Source organism: Lethenteron reissneri, chromosome 33, assembly GCF_015708825.2.
Source record: "Lethenteron reissneri isolate LAM-NWPU_2019-01 chromosome 33, ASM1570882v1, whole genome shotgun sequence".
Classification (NCBI taxonomy): Eukaryota; Metazoa; Chordata; class Hyperoartia; order Petromyzontiformes; family Petromyzontidae; genus Lethenteron; species Lethenteron reissneri.
The window spans coordinates 15,792,455-15,805,625 of NC_083811.1; the positions used below are offsets into that span (position 1 = coordinate 15,792,455).

At 43.9% G+C, this 13,171-nt stretch overlaps 1 protein-coding gene across 1 annotated transcript in view; it reads left to right on the forward strand.

Annotated features, from left to right (window-relative positions):
- Positions 1–7,125: 7,125 nt before the first annotated feature.
- Positions 7,126–13,171, forward strand: part of LOC133350388 (anoctamin-1-like) — a 103,434-nt gene continuing 97,388 nt past the window's right edge. The window contains exon 1 of the mRNA XM_061564722.1: positions 7,126–7,209. The gene's annotated coding sequence lies outside the window, so the exon portion shown is untranslated. The remainder of the gene's footprint in view (positions 7,210–13,171) is intronic.

A 13,171-nucleotide genomic window follows, 5' to 3' on the forward strand; every position in this document is an offset into this window, starting at 1 on the left:
ACACCAATTAATATTCCGGACGTCTATCTACGTCCCGGGTCGAGAAGTCGTACTTCAGGGCCGACCCATGTACTGGGCAGAAAAGTCGCACTTCAGGGATGCCCCAGTATCTACATTTAAAGAAGTATATATGAAATCGACGTGACAAAACTAAAAAATCTGCCTGTTCTTGCCCAGAAATGGCGGCCACACTCGCGAACCACATCTCCGAGGTTTCCCGCGCTCGCCCCAAAATGGTGGCCGCATACACGAACCCCATCTCCGCAGTTTCCCGTGCTCACACAAAATGGCGACCGCATGCGCGAACCACATCTCCGCAGTTTTCCCACGCTCGCATCTCAGCATCCCTCCCTTGGGGAGCCAAACGGACATCATGTCACCTGTTCGCACCTCCCGCCTTTCCGACGCGTCGAAGCAGCCTGTCGCACGCGTCGGCCGTATCGGGGGAAATTTAAACCAGTCTCTCTCCAAGACTCGCATTGCAGCAATCAGCTGTACCAACCGAGCTGAGAGGACACATCAACCCCTCTCTCCAGCCTCGCATTGCAGCATTTAGCTGTCAAAAATCGTCCAAAATCGCATGACGTCATTTATGGACAGCCCCTTACATTACTGGACCAGAACAGCCTGACACGCTGCCTGGTCCACTAGCAGAGACCAGAGAGCTTCATCCCAGACTTCAGACAGCAGAGCAGCCCCGCTCTCCGTCCACACACCACTTATATCCACTCCGGCGTGGACGGTCCCGCCCAGGCCACGCCCCCCTTCCCGATCCTTCGGGAAGGGCCAAACCCCAACCCCGTGACTCCCCTGGGACCCCTGGCCCCCCTTTATCCGGTCACGTGTCCTGTTGGGTTCACGCAGAGTGTCATGGCCTGACACGACCCCCGTGACACCTGCCTACAGCCCCCATACCGGCCCAATACAGGAGTGTCGTTCTACAACACTACACATGTATGCCCCTGACATCTAAATCATTATATTATGTCTCCATTTTCTAAGCTACGTCAAGCACCTTGGGTGAAAATGCTCTGGTTTAGATTAGATGATCAAATGTGCATTCTATACCACCACCTTCCTATAATCTGGTTGGATCCATCCTATAATTTGACTTAAAACTTTCGTGATTGCATAAATTCATATTCTTGTTTCTTTCGGTAAAGTCACGTAGATATAAAATGAAAATGTTGTTTTAAAAAAATTGAAAGTAATAAAAATATTATTTTAATTTTTATTTTTATTTTCTATCTACAAGACTTTACCGAAAGAACCAAGAATATTTTTTGCGATGTTGCTGTGGCCATTTTTTCTGCACTATGGGTTTGGTGGTGACACTTTGTTTTTGTGCTTTCTATAAAGGCAACGCTTTGCTCCGGTCAATATTCCATTTATATTGAAAGCTAACAGGAATAGCCAATTTTAGAGGTTGAGATTAATAACTCAAGGCCAATGGTTTATCCTTTTACCAACTTTCACCTAAGCACTTTAATATGTTGGATACAGTTAGTTTCATGCCTTTGCCCTAAACCTAACCAGATTGTTTATTCAGTGCTTTTTAATTCCAGTGCGATTTGCATTGGAACATCTTGTCAATTCAGGAGTGGATAGCTAACTCTTATGTGGCTTTTTAGTTAGCATCTGAGACACTAAATTATAACTGCATGCTTAGTACAAATACATTGTCGACCACTAAACCCCACTTTGAGGTGCAAATCAGTGATATATCCAGTGTGCCATGGAAATGCATTCAAATTCACTCTTTTTACCTACTTTCCTGAAGTGATGCATACAAAATACTATCTAGGTTTGAAAATTTGTAAAATCGGTTACTGGATGCTCATTAACTCAGAAATGTACACTGAAATCATCCTAATTGGACGAAGTAGCTATTTTTTGTAGCAAAGATAGAACTCATTGGTGGCCATTTTCCTAAATGGCTGTTAACTTGGATTTCCTCGCGAGGCCTAGGCAGCAGGCTTCGCGAGGCCTAGTGCGGCAGGCTTCGCGAGGCCTACTGCAGATAAGGCATCGCGAGGCCTACTGCAGAGAAGGCTTCGCGAGGCCTACTGCAGGGAAGGCTTCGCGAGGCCTACTGCAGAGAAGGCTTCACGAGGCCTAGTGCAGAAGGCTTCGCTAGGTCTACTGCAGAGAAGGCTTTGCGAGGCATACTGCAGAAAAGGCATCGCGAGGCCTACTGCAGAGAAGGCTTCGCGAGGCCTACTACAGGGAAGGCTTCGCGAGGCCTACTGCAGAGAAGGCTTCGCGAGGCCTAGTGCAGAGAAGGCTCTGCGAGGCCTAGTGCAGAAGGCTTCGCGAGGCCTAGGCAGCAGGCTTCGCGAGGCCTAGTGCGGCAGGCTTCGCGAGGCCTACTGCAGAAAAGGCATCGCAAGGCCTACTGCAGAAAAGGCTTCGCGAGGCCTACTGCAGGGAAGGCTTTGCGAGGCCTACTGCAGAGAAGGCTTCGTGAGGCCTAGTGCAGAAGGCTTCGCTAGGTCTACTGCAGAGAAGGCTTCGCGAGGCCTACTACAGGGAAGGCTTCGCGAGGCCTACTGCAGAGAAGGCTTCGCGAGGCCTAGTGCAGAGAAGGCTTCGTGAGGCCTAGTGCAGAAGGCTTCGTGAGGCCTAGTGCAGCAGGCTTCGCGAGGCCTAGTGCGGCAGGCTTCGCGAGGCCTACTGCAGAGAAGGCATCGCGAGGCCTACTGCAGAGAAGGCTTCGCGAGGCCTACTGCAGAGAAGGCTTCGCGAGGCCTAGTACAGAAGGCTTCGCGAGGCCTATTGCAGGAGGCTTCGCGAGGCCTAGTGTGGCAGGCTTCGCGAGGCCTAGTGCGGGAGGCTTCGCGAGGCCTAGTGCAGAAGGTGGTGGTGGGGGTGGTGGGGTGGTGGCAGTGGGGTTGGGTGGTGGTGGGGGGTGGTGGGGGGGTGGTGAGGGCTGGTGGGAGGGGTGGTGTTGAGGGTGGTGTTGGGGGTTGTTGGGGGGGGGGGCTGTCAACTGCGCGTCACCAAGTCGTCGGCTCCCGCGAAAATCGCTGCGTTTTGTCGTCACGGCGTCGTCGATTTGATGGCGTCGCTGAGATAAAAGCGCCTCCTCGCTGAAGTCGGTCGCCGTGAAGTCTGCAAACGACCACTTCGCCCCCAAGTAGTTGAAGACGGGGGACAGTCGACACAGCGGCGTCCACACGACTCCTCGGCCACCCACGATCACCACGATCACCACACGCCGCCCTCACCACTTAAGCAGGGCGCGTTGCTAAGGGGCGGGGTAGAGGGCGGGGACTCGGAGCCTCTGGCGCGCATCGCTCCTCCCGGAAGGGGAGCACCCCACGGGCCAATCAGCACGGTGCTCAGAGCTATTGATGGGCACCGGGATACAATCGCAATTATCTCACCAGATATTTATTGGAGCTATTCCCAGGACTCAACAAATTGATCGTTTGGAAATGAAAGACTACGAGTCTTTAAATCTCACAGCGTTTCTTGTCAAAACAAACACTTTTAATTAACGTTACACTAGAATACAGTAATTTTTTCTTTAACTCCTCTATACCCGGTCGATGTCCCTGTACCGGTACTAAGTATTATTCCTACCAGCCCACCCCGCAGGGTCCTGTTTAAGTACGATGTACCAATTAGTAGCTGTTTATGTCGAGTTGCTTTAAAGTAATAATTACGCAAATAATTGTAATTTATACTTTACCAGCAGCTTGTGTCAATGCCAGCACGACAGTAGCTAGACTATACATGTTATTTCGCTCTACGCGATAGTAAATGTGTTCCATTAATAGGGCGCACAAAGCAAAACCGCACCAGGAGACCGCATTCACACACACCTCCTGGGGGTGCGATATGTACGTTTTTGGGGGTGCGAGACATGCCAGATTTTTTAGAAGATAAATAATCGAAGCACAAATTAAGCACGGACACGTAAGTACAACGACTTAATTTCATAAAACCTCTATGTATTTATTAACGATTGAGAACCAAAGGGGTGCAATGCTGCAGTAAAGGTTGAGTACCACTGCTTTACACACACACACGGTTTACTAACCGTCACCAGCCTCTTCCATTCACCTCCACTGTGTGGCGCTCGTTGGTTTTGTTATCTTACCGTTACATGTTGTGGCTTGGCTCTCCAACACTTGGTTTTCCAACACACCGGTGTGCTGTACTAGTGACGAATTGACATGTTCTGTTTACGTGACAACCCTTACTAATTGGCTGTGTCGGGTGTCAGCGGGTTAAACGACACATTTATATATATATTTACGCGATATAACCCAAAAAACCTGTAATATGGAAATACTAAACTATACACTCATGTATTCCTTAGTCATTCCACAACAGCGCGCAATATGTGTATGTGTCAGGAGTCCCAGTGGCGGCTCGTCAATAGAGGGCGCAGGGGCGCCGCCCCCATCAATATTCAAGAAATATACATATACAAAATTTATATAAAAATACATAAATAAAATATTTTTTTCATACGATGTGTCGGCTGGTAGTAAGAAAAGCATCAGCATTCAATAAAAACTGGCTTTAATCGGTCAACTATTTTCTATGTTTTTCAATGTGTTTCATGCGGGGCGCCGGACAAATGGATGTCTATGTGAGACTTTAAATTTTCGGACAGCATGTGACCTGAAGCTGGTCTCTAATTGGTTTCTTAAAGATTCTCCTCGGGGCGCAAGTCGTTGCGTCCCTGGCCAATCAGAATTGGATACATGTTATTTTATCCAATCTGATTGGTTCTCGTCACCTGTCATTCAAATTTACGCTCTGGGCCACTACTGCGAGTGCGCAGGCGACACCACTTTGACACTTGCTAGGCTGATCAAATTTTTTGTGTAAACAATGGCAGCAGTTCATCCAAATTCTGTAATTTATTTACAAAAAAACCCTTTCACAAGGCTTTCGCTGGAAGAAATAAAAAAGATAAAGGATCTCTGACCGGACCAACCCGATTTACAAATCCAGCAGCAGGCCAGTGACAGAGGACGAAGCTACACACGAAGCTTCACCCGCGCTTGTTATGAGAAACGGAGGTGGCTGGCTGGATGTGATGTTAGCAATTCTCTTTTTTGTTTTCCCTGTCTTTTATTTCAAAGTGTCGGCACTGAAGTTTTGTGGACAACGACGGGGGTAAGAGACCTCAAAGATCTCTCTGACAAATGCAAACGTCATGAAAGTAGCCGCAGCCATATTGATAATAGCATGAAACTAACGTTTTTATGTTCAAGTAGGAAACATGCTTTTTGGTACTTTGGTCTGAAATGTATATAAAAGAGAAACATTTATGTTCAAGTAGGAAACATGCTTTTTGGTACTTTGGTCTGAAATGTATATAAAAGAGAAACATTTATGTTCAAGTAGGAAACATGCTTTTTGGTACTTCTTTTGGTCTGAAATGTAAATAAAGATCATCAAAATTTATATTCAAGTAGTCAAAATGGCTTTTGGTACTGCTTTATATTTATTTGCCCCCCTCAATAAAATTTAAAAAATGCGCCCCCCCAAAAATAAATATCACCAGCCGCCACTTGTCAGGACCATAACTTCAGGAATGGTGTAAACTCTAAAGTGAGCTTCGCAGTATACGCAATACAAAACATATTTCGGAAAACAAGTGTATAGGTGATAGTCAATTTTGTAGAAAGGTTAAAACTGCAAAAACAATGAGTCATAGGAAATCGGTATAAATAAAATATACACTTTATAGCGATAGAGTATTTGGGAAGATCTAACCAGCCTTTGGATAATCAATTGAAGTGGGAACACACAATCACAAATTCACAAGTGCCAAACATTTTCATGTATATATTTAGAATATCTGAATGATCTGTCATTATTTATTTGGATTGAATCACATATTTTATAGACCAGTGACTATATACAATCATTCAGGACATAAAATAATGAACATTAGGTGTAGTTTAATTCATGTTCTTCTTTACAATATAATCACAATAAAATCATACAACTTCACAATTTAATAAAACTCATGTGGGGGGCTTCTCAGTGCTTCGCGCATCGCCCGTCGCCCCCACTGATGTCCTCTTCTCGCTCCCCCCCCCCCCCCCCATGTGTGCAGATACTACTGACTCTATTGTTTGTAGGATGTGCAGGCATATATGGGGGGAGTTAAATATTTTTTTGGGGGGTCGACAATTTTGTAACCCTGTTGAATCAACTTTTTACCCCCACATCTGGGGGGGGGGGGGGGGGAGTCCACTTTTTATAACTGACTCAGGCCTTCTAAGAGGCTCTTATAATTTCGTTGACTGGCAGATGGACAGATGGAACGCCGGGATTTTATTAAAGATTTTGCCAGTAAAATATAGAGTGAAATAAAAGTAAATGTACTGCAAATGGCTCATGATTATATCAAGTTAATGTGAAAACATTGATCGGGAAACAGGAGACATTGACATGCGTGTTGTTTAAAATTCAATGTGGACGAGCGCAGGACCAACATGCCAAGCAGACAGTGACAAACACCACTTCTAAACTTGTAATGTTTGAGTGAACACTTTTTTTTTATAACGCAGCAAGGTTTGCAAAGACATTTACAAAAGAGACAATGTGAGGGAATTCCAAAAAGTGCGTGGCAAAGGAAAAGTGAATATTCTTTGCATCAATATATAGTTGTGAACAAGTGAACTTGGCCAATACAATAGGCTTAAAATAAAATATACAGTAATTCGATATGCCGCTCATCTCAGTTACCAGAATAAAATATTGTAAATGTAAATGCTGTGGATTTGCTCTCCAACACACCGATGTGCCGTTTACGTGACAAACATTACTAATTGGCTGTTTGGGGTTGTGGCAGGCTTTAGCGACACGTTTATATTTACGTGATCTAACCCCAAAAAACTATATTATGGAAAATAAAATATATATATAGACCCGTTTGCTAATCTCCAATAGGACCTTGCTTTCTAAATGGAATAATTTTCAATCTGAAAGTGTGCTTGGTAGAGACCAAGATAAACACTCATATCCACACGGTCATACCAAAACAGCGCACAAAAGGTGTGTGTGTGTGTGTGTGACGGGGCTGATTTTTCATCGTGACCAGGTAACAGCAGAGCAGGATCGTGTGTCAGGCAATCATTGAGCATCTGCAGGGCACCGTGCAGCACTCCTCTCTGTCATGCACCTGCCGCTTTGACGCACGCGTCTCCACATCAGCACTTTGAACCCTGCAATAAGGTAATCCGTCAGTACAATTAATCAAAAACGTCCTACCTGTGTGTGTATGTGTAAATGGTTTAGTGTTGACCTACTCATTTACAAAATGGTTGTGAAGAATGCTGCAATTTGATGTTTAAGGCAGATTACTGATGCGATATACATTATAACCACGGGCCAATAACATTATAATGTGTGTATAAAATGAATGTTTACGATGAGTAATTTTGAAATAAACTTAAGAACTATTTGTTTATATTCTGTGTATACTATAGTGAACTTTCATATTACATTGCTATTCTGCGATGTAGTGTGATGTAAACACAGTCACAAGCTAATCGACTGTACTCTCTAGATGTAACTAGTACACGGTACGTACACCGTTAGATGCGATGCAGGGAACTTTGATTGTTAAGTTCCACTGAAGTCAGTGAGTGAAGCATTTACAATTGAGGTGATTCGAAGCCAAATCCTTTGTGCTATGCTCGCATAGGCGTGCTCTAGTGGTAGATGTGTCGCTTGCGGAATCGTATATCATAGGACACGGTGCTCAGTGTACGTGTTTAGAGGTTTGCATCGTCGGTGAAATGCGAAAGGGAAAATTGGTGTCGCATTTTAAACTTCGCAGAATTCATACAAAAGGCTTGTCAACATGAAGTTTGTGTTAATTCAGAGTTGTCGTCTCATAACATCTGAGCTGTTCGTCTAGAACATTGGTTCTAAACCTTTACTGCAGCCTTGCACCCCTTTGATTCTCAATCGTTAAAGAATGTACAATGTTAATAAATACATAGAGGTTTTATTAAATTAAGTCGTTGTACTTACGTGTCCGTGCTTAATTTGTGTTTCGATTATTTACCTTCTAAACAAAAATCTGGCCATGTTTCTCACCCCCAGAAAGGGCATCCCTCACCCCCAGTGGGTGCAGCGTGCACCCCAGGTTAAGAAGAAGTGCCACTGCTCTAGAGATAACTTGAGCAGTTTAGAGCCGCAGCTGCGTGCGCTATATGACTCGCCAGGAATGCTCGGATCTCGCCAGCTGAGCCTGGATAGTGCTCGGCGACCCAGCGTGGAGTTGTATAACAGGTGCTGTAGGCTGCTGCGGGGCGACATTTGTCTGCAGCTGACCGTGGCGGGGAAGTATGGTCAAATCGCCCCCCAAGACCCACGCAGCAGAGTGGTTAGGGATGACCTCATCCAACAGCGGTTTGAGAAAATGGGCTGTACATATACGTGTACTGTGAGTGTTAAGGCCTTGAGATATTTGAATGGTTATGAGGTGGCATACGGGAGTCCGCAATGCGCACGAGCGCTTGTCTACAACTGTGGTAACGATGCAATCCATTGTCTGTGATCGGGATAACGCGCGCGTCCCTGCAGCCCCCGGCGATTGCAGTCGCAGCACGAGTGGATAATGAGAACGGGCGTTGAAATTGAATCAAATCGCGAGCCGAGTGAATGCTTAACATGCCGAATGGCCATCACTGTGTGTGGGAAGTCAACAGTGGTCATAATGGAGAAGCTGCCCCCCCTTCCCCCCCAAGGGGGATTCTTCCAGTCTCTAAAGATTCAGATTCTGATGCGCTTGGCCCAATTGTCCCATTGAGCAAGCTAATGGTGGCTATGCCCATGGTGGCTCAATATTGGAATACTGTGGTCAACTCTCAATTTTTAAGTGTGCTGCTGTTCAATCAACTCTCAATGATCCTGCCTCATGGGGGGAGATAAGTCAGGATTAAAGCAAGCACGGATACGGTAAAGCAACACACGGAACTTCGGCTTGCATCCCATCCTGCCCCTCCCCTCCACCTCGCACTCCCCTCCACCTCGCACTCCCCCCTCCCCTCCACCACCGCCGCCCTTCCACCTCGCACCCCACCGTCCCCCCCACCCCTCACCATCACCCGTCCACCACCCCCGCCCCTCCACCTCGCACCCCACGGTTGCCCCCATCTCACAACCATCCCCGCCCCTCACGGACGCGTGAAGCTCGTGTAGCCACATGTACCCATTGAACATGGGTCCATAAAGAAACCCGAACTGCATTTCGATATCATATCTATTTAGTTTAATTTTAACTCCTGATTTTAAAAAAAAATATGTATGTGCTGCAGTTTTGTGCTCTAGAAACGTTTTTAAGTTTCATTTATTTGGTATAGCCCTGTGATCCATTCGGCTCTTGAATCGGGTGCAACCGCAACAAACAAAAACCAGCCATTCTAAATGTATTACAGTTTACTCTTGATTTAATTTATTACAGTATATTACAGTTTGTTAATTTTTAATTAAATGGATTGATTTGCAATTGCAAACTATTACATTATTTTTTTTTCTGACACGAATTCATGAAAGATGTTTTAAAAAATATCCTTAGAACTTTCGTGACTGCAGGAATTCATATTCTTTGGTTCTTTCGGTAAAGTCACGTAGATTTAATAATAATAAAAGTGAATAAAAATAATAAAAATAAGATTATTTATATTCTTTTTACATTTTTATTCTTTATATTTTTATTTTATTTTTATTCTTTTTATTCACTTTGTTTTTTTTACGTGACTTTACCGAAAGAACCAAAGAATATAGATGTTTAAAAATTTTTATTTGTTTTGAATTATCTTCACACATGAGGCTATCCACATATACAAACACAGAGACATTTCAACCAAGAAGATGGATTCTGGCTTAGCAATCATTGGAAGGATTTGATAACCCATTTCGGGTTTTAATTGATTGTGTTCACGCTTACGGTGACTTTCAGACCGCATTCCATTTTCTTCTCCCCACTCCTCTTTTCCGAACATAGATGGACTCGTCAATCTGACCAACTGCCAAATCGCTGTCTGTGGTGCTGAAGTTAAGAAAAAACCGCCACTTTTTTTAAAATGTCTTGCTGTGGATTTCACACCTGATGATGATAGCTTGTGTTGCAGTCGAAACGTCGCGATAATTGTATCGTTTTATATTTGTATTATTTTATTATTTCCCTTCTACGTGACTTTACCGAAAGAACCAAGAATATATATCTTCACAGTTGTGGTATTTTCATTCGCGTTCGGCATTCAAATTAAAATACATTACAAGGACAAATGAACCTCCCCTGAACGTTGTGATGGCAATCGGTCTGATAATTAACCTAGCATGCACGGTACAAAGTGTGAATGAGCACAGTTACTCTGCAAATCGAATCATCCGCCCACAGATAATCAAGAGCTATAAGCCTTGAGCATTAATGGTGATGCTGCTGATGACCGTCATTTTATAATATTGGAGAAAAAAAATCCCGTTCAGTTGTTATTCCCATCAGAACAAGTCGGTATAAATAACACATTTGTAAACGCAACAATCTTGTCAGGTGTTGGAAATTTTTGAAATAAAACGACCATGTGGCCTCACGCAAAACTGATCATGGATCATGTGTGCATGTACATTGCTTGTATGGGGTAATAACGCCAAGGACTGGGTGGAGCCTGCCTCTGGCAGGGATAGCTTGTTAACTCCTGAGCCACCCAACTCTTGCCAAGATGAGAATGGCAGTATTTTGTGGCATTGTCCCACCACACAGTAGCAGGGAGTTCATGGCATAAAGGACCGATGGAACTCACCAGATATGTTACCATAATCCCACCCCTCAGATGGCGTTCATTCATGAACTATAAATTATGGAATTAGGCCATAATGGGCTGTGAATCAACCACTGGGGGCACAGACAGGCTTTTTGAAATGCACATGAGTTGCATCATTTGATTTGAATAAGCAATTTAAAAAATCTAGGTTTTTGGAAAAAAGGGGCATGTGCATAATTAAAGGATATTTAAGGAATTGAACGTGTAAAAAATGTTGTGGAAGTGATTAACAACAGGAGGCTGTGGTGGATGGCATGCATGCAAGATTGAAAAAAGACAGTATAGTGGACACCCGCAGGTAGACAACCAGGGGTAAAGCTCACGAGAGACTTTATTTTAGACTTGGTTTAACTTTGCAAAAAATATCATGAAAGGAAGCAGTAATGAGGTGAGGTGTCCTCGTACCAGTGACTTTGTCACCGAAGACCTTGCCTTCAACAACAAGTTTTCATATTGAAGCAACATACATCAACCACTCCTCATCGGAAAGGCAAATGTCGTATACAACCTTTATCCTCCTGAAAAACTGCAGAAATGAAAGCTAATGGCATGGTGCTGCACCGTGTTTTACATGAGCACTTGTCTGAAATAGTTTTTTTAAGATAAAATGTTACACTCACAAATGTTATCACTTTTAAGCACAGTTCAGGAGTAACAAATGTTGGTCGTTTCCAACACCGTAATTAGGTAAATCCTTACATAGCCGCATAAAATATAGGTTTGAGAATATAATGGTTCGTTTAGTGGCTAGATGTTGGGGGGCAATGAAACGTGATCTCCAACCGGAAACAAGAGACTCGGACAGAAGCCTTTTAGTGTATTTGCAATCCGATATATTTTGTTCTATAATTTAAATTATGGCGACAGTGTACAGCGGTCAACGGAACTGTGAAATTAATTTTTCTTTTTTATGACCTGTGTTTTGTTTTAAATCTATACATTTGACTCCATATTAGTGTATGTTGATAAAACCTGTGCTACAGTGATCATTAACATTGTCTCACAGATTGTACAGGGAATACAGAATAGTGCTGTATTGAACAGGTAAGGGTGCGGCCCTGAAATTACTGTTCCCACCATTGCTGGCAGACAAGCCCGCACGAGAGTGAGCTCTGGAGAGTATTTGGTCTACTATTCCAAATTGACCAGACGTATTGGAAGAGCTGGGAGTATCCACACTTTACCACACGTGACCTGCAGATTGACTAACAGTGGGGTACTAATTTATACTGCTTGGTGGACAGAGGTGGGGGATAAAATAAAGAAACTTGCCCCAATATTTCAACTGCTGCAATTTAAGATAGATCAAACTGGCAGTCCAGAGGTTTGCCAGTCCAGTGGGTTCACCATTACACCACGGCGGATGCTGTTGTGCCATGGTATAGCTATAAATTAAAATTTAAAACTCTCCAGTGTGCGAGTGAGGTCATCCAGAACAGACCATGCAACTTATAACAACGCAATGCCACAAATATGAAGGAGACATCACAGCGATGATATGCCCCGCTGCTCCTGACGCGGTTGTCTGACCCGACCACCTAAATGTGAAATTGTTGCTGTTGCGCTGCATGTACATCAGCCACACGAAAGAAGAAGAAAACAGCAGATGAACAAAGTTAGATTTTTGGACATTGAACTTCATATATGCTTTAAAAAACTGTCTACTGTTCAAAAGACGTATTTTAATTATATTAGGCGCTATGGAAAGCAGCAATGTCGAGTATTAGTAATGCAGTGTTTAAGGCAGGGTGGTGTGTAGGTCATGCAGACGACATCATGTGAGATATCCACCCACAGCAATGCGGTGCCTGAAGGAGGCAGTACAGCATGAGAGTTGCTTTCCCTTGAATAATGAACGATATCTCCTGATGAGCGCGGATTTGTTTTTTACATGAACTCCACTTTACTTCTAGATTTGAAGCTTTCGTGACTGCAAAGATTCATATTCTTAGGTTTTTTTCGGTAAAGTCACGTAGGTAAAAAAATAATAATAAAAGTTAAATAAAAATAAAATAAAAATAAAAATCACGACGTTTCAGAGGCAACACAAGCTTCCGTCTTCAGGTGGAACCGTCACAGCACGATAGCTGTATCAAGTGAGAGAAATACCAAGAAAACAGTATTTCTATATATACTGGTTGAGGGTGGGAGGAGCCAAGGTCGGCCCTGAATATTATTTTTGTGAGGTTCGGTGCGGCTGAAGCACGCTGTTAGGAATGAGCCTTTGTTGTGTAAACTAGGTGCGCATGATGTAAAGGTGCGTGTAAAAGGGACTGAGCCTTTTATTATGTAGAGATGATGCGGTTGAAATCGCTGCCAGGTAATAAGTCTTTGTTGTGTAGAATGGTTGACTGAGCCTA